Source organism: Procambarus clarkii, chromosome 27 (assembly GCF_040958095.1).
Source record: "Procambarus clarkii isolate CNS0578487 chromosome 27, FALCON_Pclarkii_2.0, whole genome shotgun sequence".
NCBI classification, from domain to species: Eukaryota; Metazoa; Arthropoda; class Malacostraca; order Decapoda; family Cambaridae; genus Procambarus; species Procambarus clarkii.
In genome coordinates this window covers 12,230,584-12,244,139 of record NC_091176.1, presented here as the reverse complement: position 1 = coordinate 12,244,139, position 13,556 = coordinate 12,230,584, and positions in this window count along the sequence as shown.

The window sequence follows — 13,556 nt, the reverse complement described above, 5'->3', positions numbered from 1 at the left end:
TGTGGTGGGGAGGGTGTGGGGTGTGGAGGGGGGGGGGAGGATCTATATTTGCAATCGCTGGCCAGAGTCGTCGGGAAGATTACCATTATGGTCTGGGGCCCGGGAGAGGGCGCCACCACACATCATCTGGGATAAAATTGCAGAAATTCGTCTTAGGTCAGAGAGCACCGAGGGTGGGGAGTCGGGGGGGGGGCTGTGCGGGTGTGTGGGGTGAATGTATTTGTATACACAAATGTTTGTATTCTCGTATGTTTATGTTAATGTGTGCACGTGTGAAATACGTGTACACGTGTATGTTAATGTACTCCCTTAGTTGTGCTTGCGGAGGTTGAGCTTTGGCTCTTTGGTCCCGCCTCTCAACTGTCAATCAACTGGTGTACAGATTCCTGAGCCTACTGGGCTCTGGAATCATATCTACATATGAAACTGTGTATGGAATCAGCCTCAACTACATTACTGCCTAATGCATTCCATTTGTTAACTACTCCCATACTGAAAAAATCTTTCTAACGTCCCTGTGGCTCATCTGGGTATTTAGTTCAAGTTTCCACCTGTGTCCCCTTGTTCGTGTCCCACCCGTGCTAAAGCGTTTGTCTTTTTCACCCTGTCAGTTTCCCAGAGAATTTTGTAAGTGGTTATCATGTCTCCCCTTACTCTTCTGTTTTCTAGGGACGTGAGGTTTAGCTCCCTTAGCCTTTCCTCGTAGCTCATACCTCTTAGTTCCGGGACTAGTCTGGTGGCATACATCTGAATCTTCTCTAACTTTGTCTTGTGTTTAATTATTTAATCTAGGTATGGAATCCAGGCTGGAGCTGCATATTCCAGGATTGGTCTGACATTAATGTGGAGGTATACAAGGTCCTGAACGATTCCTTACACAAGTTTCTAAAGGCAGTTCTTATGTTGGCCAACCTAGCATATGCCGCTGATACGCTATTTGTCATCAGCATATGTCGCTGATGATATTCTTTTGATGTGGGCCCCTGGGGACAGGTTCGGTGTGATATCAACCCCCAGATCTTTTTCTATTTGACTCTTGCAGGTTTTCACCTCCCAGATGGTACCTTGTGTTCAGCCTTCTGCTCCCTTCGCCTAATTTCATTACTTTACACTTTCCTGAATTGAACTTTAGTAGCCATTTTCTAGACCATTCTTCCAGTTTGTCCAGGTCATCCTGTAGTCTTCGTCTATCTTCATCTGTTTTGATTCTTCTCATAATTTTTGCATCATCAGCAAACTTTGAGAGGAATGAGTCTATACCCTCTGGAAGATCGTTTACATATGTCAGAAACAGGATTGGTCCAAGTACAGAGCCCTGTGGGACTCCGCTGGAGACATCTCGCCACTCACAGTTACTCGCTGTTTCCTGTTGCATAGATACTCCCTTATCCACTGGAGCACCTTACCTTTTACTCCTGCTTGTAGCTCCAACGTTTGTATCAGCCTTTTATGGGGTACTGTGTCAAAGGCTTTCTGACAGTCCAAGAAGATGCAGTCTGCCAACCCTTCTCTTTCTTGCCTAATTTTTGTTGCCTGGTCATAGAATTCTATTAAACCTGTGAGGCATGATTTACCATCTCTGAACCCATGTTGGTGGTGTTATTTTACAAAGTTATTTCCCTCTAGATACTCTACGAGCCTTTTTCTTCACGATCTTCTCCAGCACCTGCATGGTATACTAGTTAGGAATAATGTGTGTGTGTGTGTGAGAGTGTGTGTGTGTGTGTGTGTGTGTGTGTGTGTGTGTGTGTGTGTGTGTGTGTGTGTGTGTGTGTGTGTGCGCGCGCGCGCTGGGTCGAGCTGGCCTCCTGGCACTGCCTGCCAAACGTTCTTATATTAAGGCAACGTTTCATTTCTCACACTTTAATAATAAAATTTATATTTAACTGTTTGTATCGAGGTTCCTCGTCTTCCCATACACAAGTTCAATAACCATACATGTTCACACAACCCCTCTCTACACAACCATACACCACACACAAGCCCTCTCTACACAACCATACACCACACACAAGCCCTCTCTACACAACCATACACCACACACAACCCCTCTCTACACAACCATACACCACACACAAGCCCTCTCTACACAACCATACACCACACACAACCCCTCTCTACACAACCATACACCACACACAAGCCCTCTCTTCACAACCATACACCACACACAACCCCTCTCTACACAACCATACACCACACACAACCCCTCTCTACACAACCATACACCACACAACCATACACCACACACATCCATACACCACACACAACCATACACCACACAACCATACACCACACACAACCATACACCACACACAACCATACACCACACACAACCATACACCACACACAACCATACACCACACACAACCATACACCACACACAACCATACACCACACACAACCATACACCACACACAACCATACACCACACACAACCATACACCACACACAACCATACACCACACACAACCATACACCACACACAACCATACACCACACACAACCATACACCACACACAACCATACACCACACAACCATACACCACACACAACCATACACCACACACAACCATACACCACACAACCATACACCACACACAACCATACACCACACACAACCATACACCACACACAACCATACACCACACACAACCATACACCACACACAACCATACACCACACACAACCATACACCACACACAACCATACACCACACACAACCATACACCACACACAACCATACACCACACACAACCATACACCACACACAACCATACACCACACAACCATACACCACACACAACCATACACCACATACAACCATACACCACACACAACCATACACCACACACAACCATACATTACACACAACCATACACCACACACAACCATACACTACACAACCATACACCACACACAACCATACATGTCACCTCGCTATTCATCAGAATAATTCCTTCAGCAATAAGTCTTAAGATGACTGAGGGACAAGGCCCTTCGACACGCCTTCCCCTGGGAACGACCATATTGACCTGAATGACCCACGCAGTCACCGCAATTACTTCAACTCCGGTTCTTAGTTCAATTGTTCACCGATTCGACATGGCAATTGACTCTCCAATTAGTGCTTTGCTCACCAATTTATTCATGAAGTCTCCTGAGGGAGTTCCCAATACTGTGTAGTATTGATCATTCTGCAGCATTGTCCTATGAAATAGGATTGATCATTACTACACAGGTGTAGCATTGACCATTCCATGGCGCAGTCCTCATTACTGTGTAGTAGTGATGATTCCTTGGCACAGTTCATAATACTGTGTAACATGGTCATTCCTTACTGTGAAATGGCTTCCTTATGTTGACAATGTTCTGGCCTCACTCCATGCTGTTGCAACCTGAATCATGTTAGCAACACGCTCATTGCAGTCCACTGCACGGGAAAATGCACTAGAAATACAGAGAGATACCTCTACCTTTCCCAGACACTAACTGTGAAATTTAATACACACACACAAGTTCAAAGTCTACAGAAAAATCATTCTACAAAACCACCTCGTTCACATTGACTCTCTCCAGGAGACGATAATAGGAATAAAAGTGGTTTAATTTGTATTATGTTGGGAGATATTACTTCAGTTGACGAGGCCAGTTTGATATATTTTGGCCGTAAGTCCAGCTGGACAAAATAGAACGTAGCTGGTATGTGGTGATTTGTGTATGCCGTGTATTTCATTAACATATTTCATTGACATGTGAGTGTATTAATGCAGCTAGACTAGATTTATATGAAGGGTTATGCAGTTTGTGTCAAGAACAAGTTATGTGATAATAAAATTCCCCCATATCGCAGGATGGTTGGTCATACAGCAGCCCCGTCCTCTCCCGCGGTCACAACGTCACTAAACTGATGTACTAAATTGTCCGAACCTAACCTAACTGAAGAAGCACGAATAGAAAACGGGATATCACATCAATTTTGCGAGTCTCTATCATTTTAGTACATCAGTTTTGTTGTTGTTGTTGTTGTTACCTTAGTGGTTTTATACGTCAAAATGCGACGAACAGTTCTAGAGGCCGGGTTGCACATGGGGTCGCCTGCACTCTCCAACTTTGAGTGCAATATGGAGATATCCCCCAAGAACGCGAGAGTGGATAAACAGCTTACAAAGCTCGAGGTTGAGTCCAGTAACTCAACATTTAATATGGAAGTGTCAGACATAAATAGATCACAACGGGTTCTAGTGCTCTCCGGCACTTCGGTGACTGTAAGTTCTCTTCTATCAGACCTAAATATTGGCAACAGTGTGGGTATGTATGCAACAGTGTGGGTATGCGTGCAGCAGTGTGGGTATGCATGCAGCAGTGTGGGTATGCGTGCAGCAGTGTGGGTATGCATGCAGCAGTGTGGGTATGCGTGCAGCAGTGTGGGTATGCATGCAACAGTGTGGGTATGCGTGCAGCAGTGTGGGTATGCATGCAGCAGTGTGGGTATGCATGCAGCAGTGTGGGTATGCATGCAGCAGTGTGGGTATGCATGCAGCAGTACGGGTATGTATGCAGCAGTACGGGTATGTATGCAGCAGTGTGGGTATGTATGCAACAGTGTGGGTATGCATGCAGCAGTGTGGGTATGCGTGCAGCAGTGTGGGTATGCATGCAACAGTGTGGGTATGCGTGCAGCAGTGTGGGTATGCATGCAACAGTGTGGGTATGCATGCAGCAGTGTGGGTATGTATGCAGCAGTGTGGGTATGCATGCAGCAGTGTGGGTATGCATGCAGCAGTATTTTCACCCACAAAGTGGAAGTGGGGGAAGGGGGAAGATCTAATTCTAGCTCAAATTAATCTTTGTTGCATGTTAATTTGGCAGCAATGACGATGCTATCTTGAATTATATTTGTGAACGATGGTGTCCAAACAAAATATATTCAAAACCGTTTTCCTGTGCGAGCAGGTTATTTATGATTAATAAATGATCATTAATCATTACTACCACCCTCTTACTACCTCGTGAAGGATTTTCTCTTACAAGGTTCTCGCAGAAGTTTTCAAGTGGTTAAAGTACAGACGTTCTGTCGTGACACTAATCCTCTTGTAGATGTGATTTCTCAAATATGAGACGAGCGAGGAAACTATTTTAAGATGTTTGATCGTGTGCTGAAGAAGCCAGAATCCCCGTGGGAAAGAGGACCCTGGTCGTGACGTAGCTACTTGAGAGTGAGAGAGAGAGAGAGAGAGAGAGAGAGAGAGAGAGAGAGAGAGAGAGAGAGAGAGAAGTGTGTGTGTGTGTAAGACACAAGACAAGTTTATCTTTTGTCTTGTCTGACCCTTGCTAAGGTTCTGTCTCCCCATACCAAGGGGAGACAGGCCCGTAGCAAGTCTGGAAGGAAAGGGGAAACTGATTCTCTCGCTGTAAGAGTGTGAGGCCTCGGGAAATAACTAAATTTTCACACACCGACCTCAAACCTGTTGACGTGGCGTCCAGCGTGGCCACGTGTGTTGCCTCACTCAAGATTATACATCCATCATCTTGCTGGGACGCCACCAACGAACACGTCCCATGCATGCAGTTAGGGGATAAGACGTGCAAAGTGCATCTCGGTAAGCAAGTACAACTATGTAGCTAAGTATATCTAACCGAGCTTATATATTATATAATATATAATATATAAGCTTGGTTAGCTATATATATATATATATATATATATATATATATATATATATATATATATATATGTACATATATATATATATGTCGTACCTAATAGCCAGAACGCACTTCTCAGCCTACTATTCAAGGCCCGATTTGCCTAATAAGCCAAGTTTTCATGAATTAATGTTTTTTCGTCTACCTAACCTACCTAACCTAACCTAACCTAGCTTTTTTTGGCTACCTAACCTAACCTTACCTATAAATATAGGTTAGGTTAGGTTAGGTAGGGTTGGTTGAGTTCGGTCATATATCTACGTTAATTTTAACTCCAATAACAAAAAATTGACCTCATACATAGAGAAAAGGGTTGCTTTATCATTTCATAAGCAAAAAGTTAGAGTAAATATATTAATTCAGGAAAACTTGGCTTATTAGGCAAATCGGGCCTTGAATTGTAGACTGAGAAGTGAGTTCTGGCTACTAGGTACGACATATATATATATGTATGTATATATATATATATATATATATATATATATATATATATATATATATATATATATATATATATAATGTGTATATATATATATATATATATATATATATATATATGTATATATATATATATATATATATATATATATATATATGTGTGTATATATATATATATATATATATATATATATATATATATATATATATATATATATATATGTATATATATATATATATATATATATATATATATATATATATATATATATATATATATATAATGTACCTGGTAGCCAGAACGCACTTCTCGGCCTACTATGCAAGGCTCGATTTGCCTAATAGGCCGAGTGATTTTCTATATTTAAAAAAAAATCCAAATAGTTTATATGAATTATTATTATTATTTTATATTAAGACAATAATTTATTGACTTAGTTGTGTTAGTTTAGGTTTGGTTAAGATAGGTTAGGTTAGGTTAAGTAGGGTTGGTTAGGTTCGGTCATATATCTACGTTAATTTTAACTATAATAAAAAAAGATTGACCTCATACATAATGAAATGGGTAACTTTATCATTTCACAAGAAAAAAAAATAGAGAAAATATATTAATTCAGGAAAACTTGGCTTATTAGGCAAATCGGGCCTTGCATAGTAGGCCGATTACAACGTTCTGGCTACTAGGTACAACATACATATATATATTTATATATATATATATATATATATATATATATATATATATATAAATATATATATATATATATATATATATATATATATATATATATATATATATATATATATATATATATATATATTAGTATATTTTGGTAGCAGTCTTTCCTGTAGACATATATTATTAAATATGACCGAAAAAGTAAGATTAATAATTCTAACACGAATTTTCTCTATCTTTCTTACATTTCTTTTCACTGTTGATGGTAATTCAAAGATCAATTCTCCAAAATTCATTTTTATTTCTAGTCTGACGCGACACTTGAGCGCGTTTCGTAAAACTTATTACATTTTCAAAAACTTTAGTTTACAAACACACAACTGAAACTGAATAGAGCTTACACATCTTCGAGTTTATATCTACATTTGGGTGAGGTGGATGAGGTGAAAACGAACTTTCAACTATGGGTATTAAATGGGTATTAAATTCAAACACAAGACAGAACACGAAACAATGGGTATTGAATGGAAGTAATTGTAGAAAGCCTATTGGTCCATATTTCTTGATGCTTCTATATTGGAGCGGAGTCTTGAAGTGGGTAGAATATAGTTGTGCATTAATTGGCTGTTGATTGCTGGTGTTGACTTCTTGATGTGTAGTGCCTCGCAGACGTCAAGCCGCCTGCTATCGCTGTATCTATCGATGATTTCTGTGTTGTTTGCTAAGATTTCTCTGGTGATGGTTTGGTTGTGGGAAGAGATTATATGTTCCCATTGTTTCGTGTTCTGTCTTGTGTTTGAATTTAATACCCATTTAATACCCATTGTTGAAAGTTCGTTTTCACCTCATCCACCTCACCCAAATGTAGATATAAACTCGAAGATGTGCAAGCTCTATTCAGTTTCAGTTGTGTGTTTGTAAACTAAAGTTTTTGAAAATGTAATAAGTTTTACGAAACGCGCTCAAGTGTCGCGTCAGACTAGAAATAAAAATGAATTTTGGAGAATTGATCTTTGAATTACCATCAACAGTGAAAAGAAATGTAAGAAAGATAGAGAAAATTCGTGTTAGAATTATTAATCTTACTTTTTCGGTCATATTTAATAATATATATATATATATATATATATATATATATATATATATATATATATATATATATATATATATATATATATATATATATTTAATAATATATATATATATAAATATATATATATATATATATATATATATATATATATATATATATATATATATATATATATATATATATATATGCGTAAATCACGAAAATAAACACGTGATTAAAAATGTGACAGTGTCAGACCACGGAGGAAAATTGAAACAGGAATTTCCTGAAAGGAAATTCCTTTAAGGAAATTAAGGAAAATTTCTGTTAAGGAAATTAAGGAAATTCCTGTTTCAATTTTCCTCCGTGGTCTGACACTGTCATATATATATATATATATATATATATATATATATATATATATATATATATATATATATATATATAATATATATATGAGCCAATGGAGTTACGTAAGTAGTGTATTTATGTAACCAAGTGTATGTTGCATAGTCAAGTCATTGCAAGAACAGGGGGTGTCCACATTCCGAGGCTAAGCAACACTTAACCTATAATTTGTGAGCGTCCGTGGCTGCTCCGGCCTATATTTGTATATAAATATTGCAAGCCACAGCTTCTGAGTGCCTTGGTGCAGCATGTTGAACAAGTTCTCCAGAGCGGGGGAGTGCAGCTTGCAACATCTGTTGCTGCTGCAGCTCATGTTTGTCACCGTGTGATGATAATCTGAGAGGCATCCTGCACATACTCGCACATGTACACACATACTCACAGGTGTCACAAACACACACAAGCTATCATATGCACACTACATCATATGTGTGTATATGTATACATCATGTGTGTGTATATGTATACATCATGTGTGTGTATATGTATACATTATGTGTGTGTATATGTATACATCATATGTATGCTGTTGTATACATATGATGTATACATATGATGTATACAACAGTATACATATGATGTATACAACAGTATACATATGATGTATACAACAGTATACATATGATGTATACAACAGTATACATATGATGTATACAACAGTATACATATGATGTATACAACAGTATACATATAATGTATACAACAGTATACATATGATGTATACAACAGTATACATGAAGGACCAGATACATGGAGAGCTAAGCTGCTGGACGCGGCAACAAGAAACTTTCTAAGCCAACACATCAAGGAACCAACAAGAATGAGAGGGGAAGATGAACCAGCCATGCTTGATCTGATATTTACCCTAAATGAGTGGGATATGAGTGGGATACCCTAAATGAGTGGGAAGTTAGGTTGGAAGCACCCTTGGGAATGAGTGATCACAGTGTATTGATCTTTGAGTACCTGGTAGAGCTAGGATTTATCTCCCCTCGAAAAGAACTAGGAAACAAAAAGCTGGTATACCGAAAGGGAAATTATGAGGAGATGAGAGGTTTCCTAAGAGATATACCATGGGACACAGACCTCAGAGACAAGTCTGTACAGGGTATGATGGACTATGTCTCCCAAAAGTGTCAGGAGGCAGTAAACAGGTTCATCCCGGCCCAAAAGGAAAAATCCGAGAAGCAAAAGAAGAATCCATGGTATAATAGGGCATGTATGGAAGCAAAGGAACTGAACAAAAGGGCGTGGTGGAACTTCCAAAATAACAGAACACCAGAAAGCAGAGAGAGACCAGAGAACCAGGAATGAGTATGTTAGTGTGAGAAGAGAAGCAGAGAAAATTATGAAAAAGATATAGCAAGCAAAGCCAAGACCGAACCAAAGCTACTTCACAGTCACATCAGGAGAAAAACAACAGTGAAAGAACAGGTAATGAAACTTAGAACAGGCGAGGACAGGTATACAGAGAATGACAGAGAGGTGTGTGAAGAACTCATCAAGAGGTTCCAGGAGGTCTTCACAATAGAACAAGGTGAGATCACTGTGCTAGGAAAAGGGGGCAGTAAACCAGGCGGCCTTGGAAGGATTCGAAGTTACGAGAGATGAGGTCAAGAGACACCTGTTGAATCTGGATGTGAGAATAGCTGTTGGTCCAGACGGGCTCTCACCAGGGGTCTTGAGTGTGCAGAGGCACTTTGCTTGCCACTCTCCATAGTGTATAATAGGTCACTGGAGACGGGAGACCTACCAGAAATATGGAAGACGGCTAATGTGGTCCCAATATACAAAAAGGTAACAGACAAGAGGCACTGAACTACAGGCCAGTGTCCTTAACTTGTATACCATGCAAGGTGATGGAGAAGATCGTGAGAAAAAATCTAGTAAAACATGTGGAGAGAAGAGACTTCGTGACAACCCATCAACATGGGTTCAGGGAGGGTTAATCTTGCCTTACAGGCTTGATAGAGTTCTACGACCAGGTGACAAAGATTAAGCAAGAAAGAGAAGGCTGGGCGGACTGCATTTTCTTGGATTGTCGGAAAGCCTTTGACACAGTACCTCATAAGAGTCTAATGCATAAGTTGGAAAGACATGCAGGAGTGACTGGTAAGGTGCTCCAGTGGATAAGGGGGTACCTAAGCAATAGGAAACAGAGATACAGCGAAGGGTGAGACCTCAGATTGGCATGAAGTCACCAGTGGAGTCCCAAAGAGCTCTCTACTCGGTTCTATCCTGTTTCTGATATACGTAAATGATCTCCCGGAGGGTATAAACTCATTCCTCTCAATGTTTGCAGACGATGTCAAAATTATGAGAAGGATTAAGACAGAGGAGGACTGCTTGAGGCTTGAAGAAAACCTAGACAAACTGAAGGAATGGTTGATCTCCCGGAGGGTATAAACTCATTCCTCTCAATGTTTGCAGACGATGTCAAAATTATGAGAAGGATTAAGACAGAGGAGGACTGCTTGAGGCTTGAAGGAAACCTAGACAAACTGAAGGAATGGTTGTTAGAGTTTAACCCAAGCAAATGTAATGTCATGAAGATAGGTGTAGGGAGCAGGAGACCAGATACAGGGTATCATTTGGGAGATGAAATAATTCAAGAGTCAGAGAGAAAGACTTGGGGTTTATATCATACCAGACCTGTCCCCTGAAGCCCATATCAAGAGAGTAACATCAGCGGCATATGCCAGGTTGGCCAATATTAGAACGGCCATTAGAAACTTGTGTAGGGAATCTTCAGAACTTTGTATACCACATATGTCAGACCAATCTTGGAGTATGCAGCTCCAGTATGAAGTCTATATCTAGTCAAGCATATGACTAAACTGGAAAAGGTTCAAAGGTTTGCCTCCAGACTAGTACCCGAACTGAGAGGTATGAGCTACGAGGAGAGACTTCGGGAATTAAACCTCACGTCACTGGAAGACAGAAATTAGGAGGGACATGATCACCGCATACAAGATTCTCAAAGGAATTGATAGGGTAGATAAAGACAGGCTATTTAACACAAGGGGCACACGCACTAGGGGACACAGGTGGAAACTGAGTGCCCAAATGAGCCACAGAGATATTAGAACTTTTTTAGCGTCAGAGTAATTGACAAATGGAATGCATTAGGCAGCGATGTGGTGGAGGCTGACTCCATACACAGTTTCAAATGTAGATATAAAAGAGCCCAGTAGGCTCAGGAACCTGTACATCAGTTGAATGACAGTTGAGAGGCGGGACCAAAGAGCATGAGCTCAACCTCCGCAAGCACAACTAGGTAAGTACAACTAGGTAAGCACTCACACACACACACACACACACACACACACACACACACACACACACACACACACACACACACACACACACACACACACACACACACACACAGTATACACATTATTCAAGGTCATGACCTCCTTCTCAAGTCGTAAGTCTCGTGGCGCAGTTGTGACACAGACCACGTCTCCGAACTGTCCGTGCCACAAGAGCCAGCGGGCGCGACACAGGCGAGCGTCTCCTCAATACACTCTCCTATAAACGACTGTACTGCGTTTCTACAGTTTGAAGGCGCCGCGGCTCCATGCCTTCGTCTCCCCGACCATGCTGCCAGTCCGTGCCTGGCGTCCACAGTCACCAGTTGGCACCCCCATCCCTGGAAACTGTTTTGACCGTCATCTTGGGGACTTTTTTCCTAAGGGATGGCCCCTCGACGGGTGCTGAAGGCAGTCTGCTCGCTCTCTACTCAAATTACGAATTTGCAAGATCAAATCAACGTTTGATTTGATCTTTTAGAACAGAATATCGTTGCTATTAAACGTGATTGCCGGATTGTTATGCAAATTTATTCATCATAGGCAAAAAGAACTTGATAATAAATTAAAACACAATCCCCCATAACAAAAAAAAAATATTCACGTCTGCAATACTAATCAATTTTGCTTTACATTTCAAATCAAGTTAGACAACCACAAATGGCATCCTTCACGAGCCATCTATCACTCTTCCCCTCCCTCTATCCACGGGCCATTTTTCCAGTGGCCTTGCATTGGGCGCCTCTCTACGTGGCGGGATTGTTAGTCAATCTGCTCACCCCCGTGGCGTTATCAAATTGCCAAGTTCCGCTAGTACGCTCGATATTTATGGCTTTAATACGGTAGCCCAACAGGTTTATAATCGAGGAACAGGAGTCGGCAACAGCGCCAGCTGAAGAAAACAAATGAGCATCTGAGGCCAGGATAAACAAGTAAGCATCGGTAGCTTATATAAATAAAACATTCTGAGGGGGGGGGGGAAGGTTTTTAATAAAAAAAACAAAGCGTTTGTGTGTCTCGACGTTGAAAGTTTGAGATTTATTGTAAAAATGGTAATGACCTTTGTTCTAAAGTTTATACCTGTAATCACTTTCTGACCGTCGGTGTTGCCTTACAATCACCAAATTACATTCTCCTCACAAGGGTTCCTTACCTGAACTCCCTTAGTATGCTCCACGACAGATTGCTTTAGCCAGGTTACAATCGGATAATTGGCTCGGGCATTTTGATAGTGGCTACATGTGTCTCTGCTCCCGCCCATTAATCCGGACACATCTTTATTATGGTGAGTGACACAGCGCTCCACTAAGGGGCGGCTCGCTCAAATGTTTCTCATTCACTGGTGAGCTCCAGTGACCGTCGGTTCGCCTCCCGGCTTCTGGTCGTTATGAAATAAACGAAATGACCCCAGATATGTGTGTGTGTGTGTGCAGCTGTACTCGCCTAGATGTGCTGAGTGTGTGTGTGTATGTGTGGGGTGTGTGTGTGTATGTGTGTGTGTGTGTGTGTGGTGGGGTGTGTACTCACCTATATGTACTCACCTATATGTGCTTGCAGGATCCCGCCTTTCTAGCTATCGGTTGTTTACAGCAATGACTCCTGTCCCATTTCCCTATCATACCTAGTTTTAAAAGTATGAATAGTATTTGCTTCCACAACCTGTTCCCCAAGTGCATTCCATTTTTCTACTACTCTCACGCTAAAAGAAAACTTCCTAACATCTCTGTGACTCATCTGAGTTTCCAGTTTCCACCCATGTCCCCTCGTTCTGTTATTATTACGTGTGAACATTTCATCTATTTCCACTTTGTCAATTCCCCTGAGTATTTTATATGTCCCTATCATATCTCCTCTCTCCCTTCTTTTCTCTAGTGTCGTAAGGTTCAGTTCCTTCAGCCGCTCTTCATATCCCATCCCTCGTAGCTCTGGGACAAGC